Below are 13,839 nucleotides of genomic sequence, written 5' to 3'. Positions count from 1 at the left end.
CCTATGGCAGTTACAGATAAATCTCCGGGGATGAAATAATGTTTGCAGAAGAAGTTTGAAGCTGGGGGATAGGGATCACGTCCCTTCCTGATCCCAGGAGCAATTTAATTGCAGTGACAGAGGCACTACAGCAGTAGCAAAGCACCATTCAGAAACAGCATTTGTGCCTAAAACACCCCCTAATTTCCCCAAATTTCATACCTTGGGCCTCTCATGAGACCAGTGGCACGGCTTGACCAAGCCTTCAGCAGTGCAAGCAGCCTGCAGCAGGGCACAGCCTCCGATACCCCCATGCACAGCACTGCCTGATGCTCCTGCCAACCTTTTATTCCCTCGAGGAAACAGAAGGGGTGCAGAGAGTACATCAGCGCCCCACAGCCCCATACAGAAGCTTGCTCTTTGAAGTACCCCTGCTAAGGGGAGCATGGAAAAGCCATGAGAAGAAACGCCAGGAAGGATTACTACACAGAGGTGCAAAGCAAGGCTTTAGGCTCCTGCCTCTGCCTCCCGTCAGTCCTAAGGAGAGCTGGGGGTGAGCTCGAGGGCTGTAAGGCAAACCGGGTCTCGCCCTGGCAATAGGGAGTGCCACCAGTAGGCCACTGGGCTGGCCTGGGAACTGCTTTTTTTAGCAGGGTGACAATACCTGACTCTGACAGCCAGCGTGCTGCTTTGTGTATGCGTAATTTGCTGCGATCACGTTATAAATCAAGATGAGACTGCTAAAATTATGTATGACCTCATTTGATAGATTATCTAATAAGGAATTTGCTAATGCAGTTTATCACTTAAAAAGCTATACGACTGCTAAGGATGAGTACTTTGCTGCAGCACATTTAAACCTAATTGTCAGAGGAGAAAAGCAAGCGGATTTCAGAGGTGAGTTAGAAGAGCATCCTTATGAGGATGATGTCTTCACTAAATCAGTGGTGCAATGCAGCAAGCAGGGTGGAAAGGACTCTCCTCTGGATAAAGGTACAGAAAGCTGCTAGACGAGGCTGTGCTGTGCGAGCATACTGCATGGAGCCACTGACCAGGAGAGCCTTCCTACCTGTAAATACTTGTATCCTAATGGGCATGCTTGTTTTTATTGTTTGATCTAACGCTGTCTTTTATTGCTATAACATTTCAGTGCTGTTTCCCTGTCTTGCGAGCAGATCTAAAATCCCTGGTACGTTGAAAGAAACTATCTGCCTAGACCTTTAGCTCTAACTAGCTATTCTGGTTATTGTGCTTGTCAGAATGAAAAGAGTAATTGTTTTGCTGCTATATGTTACCATCCAATATTTTTGTTCTTCCAGTCCTGTGACTCATTTAAAAAGACTGAACATCACTTCCACATACACAAACAGAGCTGTAAAGCAGCTCAAGCCAATGAAACAAAGCTTGTTTTGCAGGTTTGTTAACCAAGTATTCTGTTCCAATCCCAGATTTATGATTAATATAGATGCCATTTTATTTCCTGATGATTTTATAAAGCTCATTCTGGGGTCTGAATGCCTGCCTGCATTCCCTGGATGGATGATGCTGTTCAAAGCCTCTGAGATAAACATTAAACCTGCTCACAACTCTGTGTGTGTGGGGAGGGGGAGGTGTTAGAAAAGTGACGATTTTGAGCTCCATTTTAGGCTTGGGCAAAACAAGGTGGAGACACGAAAGAGCTTACAAGAGGCCATGCAGAAAATCGTTACCAGAGCCAAGGCTGAAACTCTGCCTGCCCCAGTCCCCATCTTGGCTGCTGGCTCCCTGGAACAAAGCTGGCAAATGTCCCCTGCCTACCCCCGAGTACATCCTGCTGCATTTGCAAACCTGCCCTAAAGGTGGAGCTTGTTCTTTTTCATGGGTAATCGTTTTTTGGCAGAGATGGGGCAATCGGACATTGCTTTACAAAAACTAGGACGTGATCATTGGCAGAATCAGGCAGTAGGGAAATTTCATGGAGTGCTACTGAGTCAATGCAGTAGGGGAAACCTCCACATTGACTTGAGTGAGTAACCAACGCTTTGGGATTGTGCAGGAGCTACCGGTGTCACAAGAAAAGCAGAGACACCCCCAAAGCATCATAAATCCCAGGGACAGGGACAAGTAGAGGAAGGAGGATATTTCGGAGTCAGAAATGAGAATCACGTAGGGGGAATCCCCATGCCATTTGCACAGGAGGCCCACCTAAATATTATTACGCCTCTGTTAATAACACAGTCCCAGTTGGGCCGCTGGGACTGCTCCTGAGAGAACTGGAGCCTGCGTTTCTGCGTGAGCACACAAAACACAGCTGTGTGTCTACATCTGACTGTGATGATTTATCTACAGAGAAAAACACAAAGTAACGGCAATATCGTCATAATGCCTCATTAAATGGCCGAGCTCTAAATCGGGGGAGCCACTTGAGGGGTAAGAGCATGGTTCATCACCGTGCCACGTCACCCTTTGTGGTTGCCCCCACTGACGTTAAATGGTGCAAACTGAGCCGGTGGATTTACACTGAAGACATCTCTGCAATAAGCTGGACTCGGGGCACCTGCTCACTCACCCTAGACTCTGAAATAACCCCTCAGTTATAATTTTCGGTCACAGTTGACATGGTTTAGACAAAAGTTTCATCATAAAGCCCTCATCAGTCATTCCTTGAGCCATCCAGTTTCACAAGCCCTTACCGCTGCCTAGATAAAATCTGGCTGTCAGTAACACGTCTCAGGGACCTGCCAGTCGCCCTGCGATGCAGCCTGTGGTGGCCAGGCCAAACCAGCTCCTCTGCATTTTATCTCCTCGCTGCCATCTCCACAGCAAAGTGCAGGCAGCTCTTCTGAGCCCATTGTTGCAATTAAAGTCCACTGGATATGGTGATGAACCTCATTTAAGACCAACAGAGAACAAAGAAAACATATGAAGGCCCCAAGCCTGTGCCTTTGAAGTTTAACACTTTTTTTCCCCAATGCACATCTATTTAAAACACATGTTTTTCACTCCCACTGGGCAGTAAACCTTGCCATGTAGCTGCATGTACTATGCCTGGGCACACGGTTAGCAGTACGCTATGAACCTACACAGGTCACAAAATAGCACTTAGTCAAATTTTCCTTAAAGTGCCACCTATGGGGCCAAAAATATCCTCCAGAAGACTTTGGAAACGCATGTTCAGGTTTCACAGAGTGATTTCACAGAGCGCAGGAGAAGAGCAGGGCCACAGCCATCTCCGAGGACCACTGAGGACCACGCTCCTATGCTCCTTCAGAGGATGGAAATCCCACCCCAGCACGCGTTCTCGGGGATCATACGGGAGATCTGCAGCTGAGTCACCGTTAAATAGCAGTGCAGAAATTTCCAAGGCTGTAAGCAGCAAAGTTTCGCAGACATCCCATTACGTTCGACTTACATAAGCGGAGTACTTAGCTGCTCAGATAATACAGCGATAGAGCTTTGTGAAATTAAAAAAGAAAATGCCTCTCTGAGTTAGCACGATAGCTGGGATCGAATTACAGCGCTCCAGAAATCTGTGAAGTCAGTCCCATTTCCTTCTAGGCTTTATCGGGCATTTCCTAGAGGGCCTCACTGCAGCAAAGACGGGACCTATAGCCCTGACATCACTTACACTGAACTTTGACTCCTCAAAACTTTATCTTGCTTTTGGAAACAGAAGCCTCGGGTGACTCAGAGCTACAAAAGGGCAACGGTTGGGGTTCAGGCAGCAGCCTGAAGACGTCTGTTTTCTTCCTGCTGAACTGTGAAACTTGTGTTAACTTCAGCGGGGATTCTTACTTTCCCCTGCATGTAGCAATAACATTTTGCAAAAGGCAGGCAGCTATTATCGCCAAATGCCCCGAAGATAAACCCAGGCGTCTTGCACAAGTCTCTGCAGCAAGGAACTGCAGCTAGGGTGGCGGAGTGATGATATAAGCATGTTATACCTAGAAATATTTCTCCTCTAATCACAAATTTGGGGGTTTATCTATGTTACATAAAGTACCAAGGAGTTAGATCCTCCGCTGGCTTAAGTCACAGCTCTGAAGGCACACAGAATTATGCTGATTTGTATTAGATGATCACATATTTGAAAAACATATTTGGCCTAGATGGCTGATAGACTCTCAGCGAGGCTCTCTAGAGGAAGATAAAGGGAGTAGAAAGAAATAAGCCCTTTTAGAAAATAATACTCTCATGCTTTAGTAAGAAATACACCTTACCCAGTGAAAAACGCACGCTGCTTTCATACGTACAAGATATTTTATCCTCTAATAAAACACCAACTTGCGATCCAGAAGCAGGATGTGCAGCCATACAAACAACACAAAGGGGTGCTTACTCCAGAAGTGTTTCCCTTGCACTGTTCCTGGTAGCTTCGCCTGCTTTCAAAAGAAGTAGCACCTCTGGTGGCTCAGGCTCCGAGCAGGTTATCCGAGGACTCTTTTTTAAGTACCAGTTTACTTAGAGGTGTGATTTATCACGAAGGCAGACTATGCAAATGAACATACAATAAACTTCTGCAGTTCCACATTTTTTCCACTCCAGAGATTCCTCTCCCGTTGCCTGACCCTTTGGTGCAAAACGCAAGAGCAGCTTTGAAGCTGGTATGTAAACTTCACATGCCAGACAGAGGGAATGCTGAGGACATCCGTAGCTGAACAGTTTCCATGACGGGAAAAGACCACATTCATGTCAGGGTGGAAAATTTGGTTTACCAGCAGTCAGGCCATTTGCTGTGGAATAATTCATTGGCCACTGGCAGCGAGCAGTGACTGCTTTACGTTGTGCAACTGTCCTTTGGCAAGCACGGGCATCCAGCTCCCACAGCCCCATGCAGAGCTGAAAAGGGCAAGGAATGGGGGCAGAGGAATTCAAACTACCTGCGACCAGCAAGCAGGCCTGACTTCCACCCAAGCACCTGCCTTTAGAGCTGGCTCACAACAAAATCAGCATTTCCTTTGCGGAGTCTCACATCCAAGGCTAGCCAGGGAGGAGGAGAGGTACAGTGCCAAACCATTTTGCTTATTGACAAGAAAAATCCGCCAGTTCCTTGCAGTAATAGTAATAAAAAGGTAGCTAGCAGCGATGCGGCTATTCCATCACTTTGAAACTGATGCTCAGGATGTGGTATTACTTTTTGCCTTTATTTATTTCCAAGCATTATTGCTTGGCAGGCAAATCTCTTGGACCGTGATGTGTACCCGTCCTTCCAGCATCTAGGTTTTCACAGTGATATCAATACTCAAGAATACTGGAACAGACCTAAGATAAACGTCCCCCTGTCCTCTTTGCTGGGTCCTACACATCGGCTACTGCGTTGTATGGATGAAGAAATGCTCAGTCTTCCACAATCGGGTGGAGAACGGCTGAGGGAGCCCTCACAGTGAAATGCTGAGAGCTCGCTGTATAGAGACAGGAGGGGCTATAAATCAAAGCTGCTGTGAGCCGCCTGATATCCTGGGCCACACACTGTTTGACTTTGCACCTGCAGCCCGGTGCTGCCCAGTGGCTGGGTCGGTGCAGCATTAATTAGGCCAGGATGAAGAGGTGCAGGTCGAATCGGAGGGGAGCTGGTGCTCCATCCTGAGAGGATGTGACCCATCCTCCCAGTGACCCAGGTGCCCTACCTCCAACACTCACCGTGCTCCCCCCCGGCTGCTCGCAGAGGACAGGGAGGTGTTCATCAGGGAGATGCTGCAATTTAGCCCTCCCAGGAATCAGTCCTGTGCACCCATGCAGGGACAACGGGGTGTTTAAAGCTGAAACAGCCGAAGAATATATTCAAGAACCTTTGATAAAAGCTACAATTTTATGCACCACGGAGCATCCATCAAGGAAATGCACGGAGCTAGTGCCACAAAATAATTACATGTGCAGAGTCCTTTGTAAACACAGCTTTTATGTGCATCAGCACAGCTGGGGACAGTGTTTAAAAATACAATTATGTAATGCATTTTGTGTAGTCCGTGAGCCATTCAAGTGATACCATCGGTTCAGCAAAATTACATGCAGCAGTTCTGTATCTATTGGCCCAAGCAAAGAAACATTTTTCAGGAGCATTATTTTTTTTTTTCTCCTGCTATGAAATAGATTTGTCTCTGATGCCTACGGGGAATTTGTGTCTCTGTCATTGGCCACTTTCTCTCCTCCTTTCACCAATGAAGGAGAAAGAAATGGGGAGTTATTTTTGGCCTTGCAACAGACTCCAGCATCTAAATCAGTTAGTTCTGAAACCACTTGGGGTGGTGTTGGTTCTCTTTTAATGGCTTTACAGAGGAGGAATTTGCGATGTTTGACTGCTAGCACAAGGAAACAAAGCAGCTGTTGTTGGATAGAAGGGCAAAGCAAGGTTAAGACACTCTGTAATGAAGCAGGGCCCAGCCTTTAACACCAAGGGTGCAGCAAGTGATGAGCCCTGGCCAGCACAGCACAGCAGAGCCTATTACTAAGCCACACACAGGCTACAGAATGGTGGGTGATCTCTATTAAAATGCACACAGAAAACAGGCTTACAGCTATGCTTATTTCTGACACCCACCCTCCACCCCTGTTTATTTCATCCTTGTAATGCTTATAAAATATCAGCTGCAGAAAACGTACAGGAAGCTTTGCTTTCCTCCTCGTTTAACCTGATGTTGCAGCTGAGCTGAGATGATGCAACAGTAAAATTTCTGAGACAATACTTACCCACTGCTGCTAAATGGTAGTGGCACCATGCACAGATATTTATCTGAGACTAAAATAGAGCTTTATAGATACTATTTAAAGGCCATTTTAAAGTCTTAAAGCTTTCATTGCAATATTTACAATAGTTTATGTGTCTTGGCCAAATCCCACCTGGAAAATTAAATCTGACCTACCAAAAACTTTGCAGGAGATCCAGCACTTGGCTTTTGCATTTAAAGAGACCATTAAAGAAATCTGTACCTAGTTTCATAATATGAGATCCACAGGTGGGAGTAGCGAGATAGCTGCTTCTGTTCAGGAGCTGCTTGGCACAGAAATAAGACTTGATGCTAATTTCTAAAAGTGGGATCTGATATCTGAAAAGAGATTCCCTCTTCTCTGTTAGCTGCTGGGCCAGTTGTAGTATATGGGATACCACAAAAAGGAGAGCGTGGACCAAATCCAGGTGTCTGCATCCCTGCATGTGTGCTAGGGTCATTGAGAAATAGGGAGAGCTCCTCACTCACTCTCTCTCTTCCTCCCTAAAAATATTGTATTTCTTTTTGCTTAGTGGTACAGCACTGATTAGAAGACAGAAGATACCACAGCCAGAAGAGTCCATCACCTGTTATGGCATGGCAGAGCCTAGTGAAACAGGAGCTGTGCATTGGGATCTCGTTAGGACAATCAGTGATGCTCAGCAGGACAGTGCTGTGTCCAAAAGATGGGCATGGACGCGATCCAGCCACATTGTCAAAAGGAAGCAAATACTACAGCACCGCTTGAAAAACATCCGAATTGCCATATATTTGATTCCAGACCTACTAAACTATTCAGGTCTTTCCTTCCCCACCAAAATCCCTGTAAGATACATTTTGTAGATGCAGCTCTTTGTGCTCTCTCTGGTACAGCCTGCATATATTATCTAGATAAAGACTTACGTAGTGCATGCCACCTCAGCTGAGGATTTACAAGGGAAGTGAGACAGCTATCACTCCTTTGCCTCCATTGCACAGACTGCTGGCATGTAGGTATGCTGGCGACCATATTTCATGTCAGCTTACACAAGGAAGATGGGTCTTTGCATTCACATTTACAGATATATGTGTAGGGCATGGATACTGAGCAGAATTTTTATATATTATTAGGAAAGCTTGGCCTTGGGGAGATGTAAGCAGATAAACAGCGTCTATAATTAAACTTGAGGAAAAGCAATGTTCTGCTTTTCTGAAGTAGCACTCAGTAACATTTTTGTTTTGTTTTTTTGAGAGAGAAATTTATCAACTTGAACAATTGCCTCTTTGCAGCACAAAGGATATGGTGCAGTCAAAATGAAACTGTTATTGCCTCCTACCATGCAGACAAATGGAAGGGATAAACAAACAGTACTTCTAAATTAACTTGCTAAGCGGAATTGGTCAGTAACCTGCTAAGAAATATTTTGGTGTGTGGTATCACCATTGAATGTGAGAGTTTTGTGTTTTGATGTTGTTGTTTTCTTCCTGTAAGATGCAACATTTTATACTGTCATGGTAATTTGCAATTGTCAGTTTAAATGTGCTTGCTTCTTGAACAGGACACACTTACCCCCATTCCTGGGAACAGTGAGCTGGATTTTTGCACATTGTTGAGCAAATACCCTCGTAGGGTTATATGTCTGCAGCTTGTTTGTGCAGAAGGCAATACCTGTGAAAGTCCAGCTCGGGATGTGTTGCGCCAACAGGTGAAGACCAAATTCTTCTTTGTGTGTTTTATCCAATCCAACTAAAATGGTATATCTGTAAACTGACTTGAAAGATTTACACTCTTGGACTCTAAAATGCTATATTTACTACGTTTCAAAGGAAACCTGTTAAGTAGAGTACTGTCAGCAGATGAGACATGGGGAAGAGGCAGGCATGGACAGGCACTGTGACTTCCTCAGGATCACATAACAGATTTGTAGAGGAATTCACAGCAGAGCCCCTGACTTGTGTGCCACACATTGCTAACTGCTTCTCGGGTCCAAATTGCTTGCAGTCTGCCTTTCTGTAGAAACATCACAATGTTGCTCTGCCACAGGAGCAGCAACGAACACGTTCATCGGACACTTGTTAAACAGATATGTTTTAAAAATCTTAACTCAAAAAATTAATTGGAAGGATATGTCCTATCCAAGTGCATTCAGCGCAAAAATCATGGATTAAATGCTAGTGGAAAAATTTGATCAAGGAAAACACTTTCCAATTGAACCTACTTTATATGGCCAGAGGGAACTTTCAAAAATAAGTCTAAATAATTTATTTCAGCATCCACTGGGTGAAGCTGGGGCGTGAATTTTGAGGTAGAAATGTGCAGGCATCACATTGACGTCCTAGAAACAGAGGAACAATGCCACTTCTACCTTTACCAGAGAAAGGAGGACACCAGCATTAACATTTAGCATGGGAAAAATAAAAATTAAAATTAAAAAACTGGGGAATCCACTGTGTCTGCAGATATTCCCAAGCAGCCACAATGAGGTTAGCGCTAGGTATATTTATTAGTTAGCAGAATTACGTAGCTGTATCTAAAACTCTCATTACTTTAAACCAATCAATCATACTTAAAATATGGTACATATGTGAAACTGCTACCTCTTCCAAAACTGACAACTGCCTTGGCATGGCAGAGTAAGTAATACTGCAGGGTAAACAGTGGGATTTAGTCACATGTTCAAAAGAACATTGTAAGAAGAGCCATCAACCTCATGACCTTAAATTCCTACAATACTCTTCCTTTAATCCCTCATACTAATGTTATTTATCTGGTGTTTATTAAGGATTCAATTTAAATGTGGTTTCTAGTTTCAGGTGCCTTACTGAAGCCACCCAACTGTTAGAGATACTGCACAGCAAACTTCAGCTGAAATAATGAAAGCAATGGGCAATATGAACATAATCCCATCTCATTTTCCCACCATTCCCAGTCTCCCAAACACCACTGCTCAGCCCACATACATACTCGAGCTGTATTTCCTTTAAAAGTGGGGAGTGAGGGAAGCACTGGATATTTGGGGAACTTAAATCAAGATACATTTTTAAGGTAAGAAGATATCAGCATATGGATTTCATGAAGGAATAACACTGACCAAAATGCCATAGCAAGTCCAAATAGTTACGCAGAATAAGAAATATGAAACTGAAGCCCAACTTGTAACCACATCTTGGTGCCCTGCAGTTGCAGGTACTAGTTTTCTTCGCAGTCCAAATTCTCATGTACTTCCCTGACCATAAAATGGAAAGTTGAGAACATGACCATCTTGACTGGCAGACAGAACAGGTGGATGGCAGATTTGAACTACTCAGAAACTACAAAAGAGACTCAGCCTTTGGAACAGGAGGTGCTAGTCAGCTTCTTCCATGATGATCCTCCAAAACATCTGATCATCAGGATGTTTCCTACTACACACAACAACACGAGAAGTGGTGCTGTGTCCTCATCAACAAGGGCAACAACAAGACAGTCATTTTTAAAGAGAAGGTGATAATAAACTTCTACTAGGCATCATCACCTAAGAGTACTGGGGATGTTTCTTTCCACCATGGGAAGCGTATAGGTACATGTGAAAGGAGGTCCACAGGATATGATGGCAGGTTCCGAGGAGTTTTTAAGACTGTTGGCCTAGACCTAGACACAGTCTTGAGTATCCTCTCAACTGGCACATGCAGTTATAGATTCACAGAGTTTAAGACAAGCAAGGAGTATTACAATCACCTGTTCTAGTCTCCTACATATCACTAACCTGTTAATTTCACTTAGGAATCCTGCACAGAGCTAAATAACTACCTATTTAACTAAATAGTTGGCTACAATGCATCTTTTGAAAAGTTATTCAGTCTTATCTTAAGGAGAGTATATGAAGTGTCATTCCTTAGGAGGTTTTTCTTTTCCAATATATGATGGCAAAATTTCTCATTTGAGCTTGGCTTCGCTTCAATTTCCAGATGGCTGAGCTGTTCACCACTTTGCCACACATTCTCCTGTGCTATTCAATTTAATTTGTGTGTGTGTGTGTGTGTGTGTGTGTGTGTGTGAGACCAATACAGTATTACCATGAAAGTACTGTATATTAAGCAAATCAACTCTTGGTCTTCCTGATGAGACTAAATAGGCAGAGCTCTAAGCTGCTCCAATAGATTCCAGGACTCAGATTTGTTTGTGACTGTCTACACAGCCTTTAGTAATGCCTAGGCAACTAATGTCTCAGTCATAAACATTCAACACAGTAAGTAAAAAAATAAATAAATAAATAAATAAAATTAAAAAAAATTGAAATAGAAAAGGAAGATAGGAGGAAAAAGAGCGCATTCCCTAATCACCAAATCTGCAACACAACAGATGACAGCATTCAGGTCTAGGCTTGTTTCCTTAAGTTCAAACCGTACCTCCTAGCACCGTTGGAATGAAGAATTATGGAAATAGCATTTCTGAGGCTGAACAAAGCTTTTAGACCCCTCGCACTGTCTACAGGACTGCTCGGCCACTTCACAGGACAGTGCTCGGACTACGTCCGTGACCAAGGCAGCGCAGGGAGTACAGACAGGCCAGCGTTGCCCTGTCTGGAGGGGTGGCTGCAGCGGCACTCTGCAGCCTGCTGCCAAGAGCAAACTGGGACCGCTTCCACCCAGTCCTTCCGTAGGTCATCTGTTTTGACCTGGAACAGAGCACTGATATTTGGGCTTCAGGCCGTGGCTATTCAAAGGACTGAGTTCATGTTTGCTAAGCTGTTAATTACTGTCCAGGACTTAGTGTAATACCAATGACACAGCAGGAAGTATACCAGAGTCTCCACTTTGCTGTTCTCCACCAGTACCAAGGGGACTGTAAACCACTTCTTACCTCACGTTATTCTGGTTCTAAAAATGATCAGATCAGAGTTTCAAGAAGGAACAATCCTAGGAATGGCATATAGTTAGAAGAGAGGCAATTTCCAATTACTATACTGGGTAAAAGCCAGAGACCAGATTCAATTACCTTGCACTTTGCAGTTTACAATCTGTTGGTGCTCATTCTAGCAGAGGCTTGTTAAATGCTTGCTGGAGGCCTTCAAAATACACTTACCTGCTGAAAAAGAAGAGGTTCTCAGTCCAGAACCTCACCATCACATAAGCCATCAAAACCCAGGCCAGACCCGAGCCTCCAATCAGAAACTCCACTTAAGCAAGAGTGGCACACGGCTGAGATTTGGCCCCATAAAGAAACCTCACGGGCTACTGAGCAATATCAGTGTGAGCTCAGATTTGAAATGTGAATTCATCAGAATACAGAAATCTGTCACTCAGATACCAACAGGTACACTGACCTACTACTAACATGTTTCTAAATCCAGAGTTTGAATGTCCTTCTTCAATTTTCCTCTTTTCAGTATCAGGATTTCCTACCCTCACGGCATAGTTGCTGTGGCACATCAGATCTCCAGAACTAGTAATGGGTGTGTGGCAAAGGTGCTTGTTCTAATTATTCCTAGAGCACAACCAAGTAGATTGTTATTGGGAACACTCCCAAACGAGTTGGGAAATCCAGAGGACCACAAAGGCAGCAAGATTCCCAGGCAGGTATCCTTTACAAGTTTCTACTCACAGCTGCAAAACAAATTATCCTTTAGGTATACTTAAAAAAACAAACAAACAAACAAAAAAAAAACACAGCAGTGCTTCTTTTTGACCTTCTCTAGAAAGCCATACAGCAGTGATGCATGAACTGAAAACACAAATATAGGGTTCCAAAGAAGCCATGGCTTAGGCAAAACACACGGTGACTCCTGACGTGTTACAACAAAGCAGATTCAATGCATAGCATTATGAGGGATAGCAAAAATAAATAAATAAATTAAAAAAAAAATTGCAGGATATTTACATTTTTAAACTCATCCCAGAACTGAGTTCAACCCACGCACAGATTTATTTCTTCCCCTCCTCTTGCACATCTACTTGCATGGACCTTGTCAAACACCAGAAAATGTTGGTGTTCTCCTCCTCTGCTTCAGTTTCAGAAACAGCAGCATGCAACTCGTAGTATATAAAGACGAGACTAATTTTCCAACAAGAAAATCAGCAGAATCAAGAGATCATCTAACAAGGCAGATCAAAGTGATCTAAAAAATTGTTTAGGGGACTGGACAACAACAAGAGTTATTTCCATTAAATCTTGGCTATTAACAATGGAATAGTGTGAAATTAGCACATGCCTGGATGGGCCATTGATCTTATATTGTGGATATTTAACCTACTGTGTAATGGTGCAGCATACCATGAAAAAACGCAGTTCAAAGTGGGCAGCTGCCACCATGGATTTAGGTTTCCTCCTCAGATACATTCATTTATTTATTTATTTATTTATTTTTGTGTTGAGTTTATATCTACTTCCTTTAAACTTCGTGACCTCTTTGTGCTTCTTTCTGCAGTTCCTTTTTTTAACCTTGCCTTACCAAGTGTTAGTGAAGTTTCTGTTTTGGTTTGGGGTGTGGTGGAAGCCAAAGATACTTATCTGCTATTGTTCCTGGTAATAACGAACCCCTTACCGTAACACAGGCTGAAGGGGCTTCGGATAATCAGAGCAATTTCAGGGGGAAGCATGTAGTCCAGCTCAGGTTGCAAGAGTTACTCCAAAGTCACCGGAGGAACCAGGTCATATAGCAGACGGCAATCTAAAACCCAGATTTGAACAGGTGTCAGCTGACCCTCCTGCCATGAAAAGTGATCAGAAGCAGCACCCGGGGAGGATGGACAGGAACGTGTCTGGGACGAGCTGCAAGTGTGAGGGCCACGGCGCTGTTGGCTGCCCACAGAGTGCAGAAGGATGCAGCGAGGAGCGGGGCCGCTCACTCTTACCTCTCCAGGCCCTGGGGAGCACCGCTGGGGCACTCAGGCAGCATCCCAGAAGAGATTTGTCCCTAAACAGTGGAGCCGAGGAAGATCCGAAGAGGAGAAGTCGACTTGGGTAGCCTTGAGGAAAATCCCAAGGCAGTCCTGAGGTGGAATGAGGGAAAGCAAGGCGTCGGGCCATCTCAGAACCGTGGCAGCCGCGTTATCCTTCGAAATGGAAGCCACGTGCGGCTTGGATGCGGGCTAAATCGGACCTTCTGAGCTACGAGTGTCATTGGGGAAAGGAGCCAAAGGGAGCTTCGAAGCTGCGTGTTTTCAGCTAAACAAACTAAATGTTAACAGAAGGCACTGACACGAAGTTGGCGCTCAG

General features: G+C 44.3%; 1 long non-coding RNA gene across 1 annotated transcript in view; it reads right to left on the bottom strand.

Annotated features, from left to right (window-relative positions):
• The window catches only part of LOC101798653 (uncharacterized), a 33,588-nt gene extending 19,972 nt beyond the window's left edge, over positions 1-13,616 (bottom strand). The window contains exons 1-2 of the long non-coding RNA XR_011808181.1: positions 13,476-13,616; positions 13,166-13,291 (exon numbers count right to left, since the gene is read on the bottom strand). This is a non-coding gene — a long non-coding RNA (uncharacterized lncRNA). The remainder of the gene's footprint in view (positions 1-13,165; positions 13,292-13,475) is intronic.
• Between the last annotated feature and the right edge of the window lie 223 nt (positions 13,617-13,839).

This window comes from Anas platyrhynchos, chromosome 3 (assembly GCF_047663525.1).
Source record: "Anas platyrhynchos isolate ZD024472 breed Pekin duck chromosome 3, IASCAAS_PekinDuck_T2T, whole genome shotgun sequence".
NCBI classification, from domain to species: Eukaryota; Metazoa; Chordata; class Aves; order Anseriformes; family Anatidae; genus Anas; species Anas platyrhynchos.
This window is presented reverse-complemented; position numbering and strand designations above follow the sequence as displayed.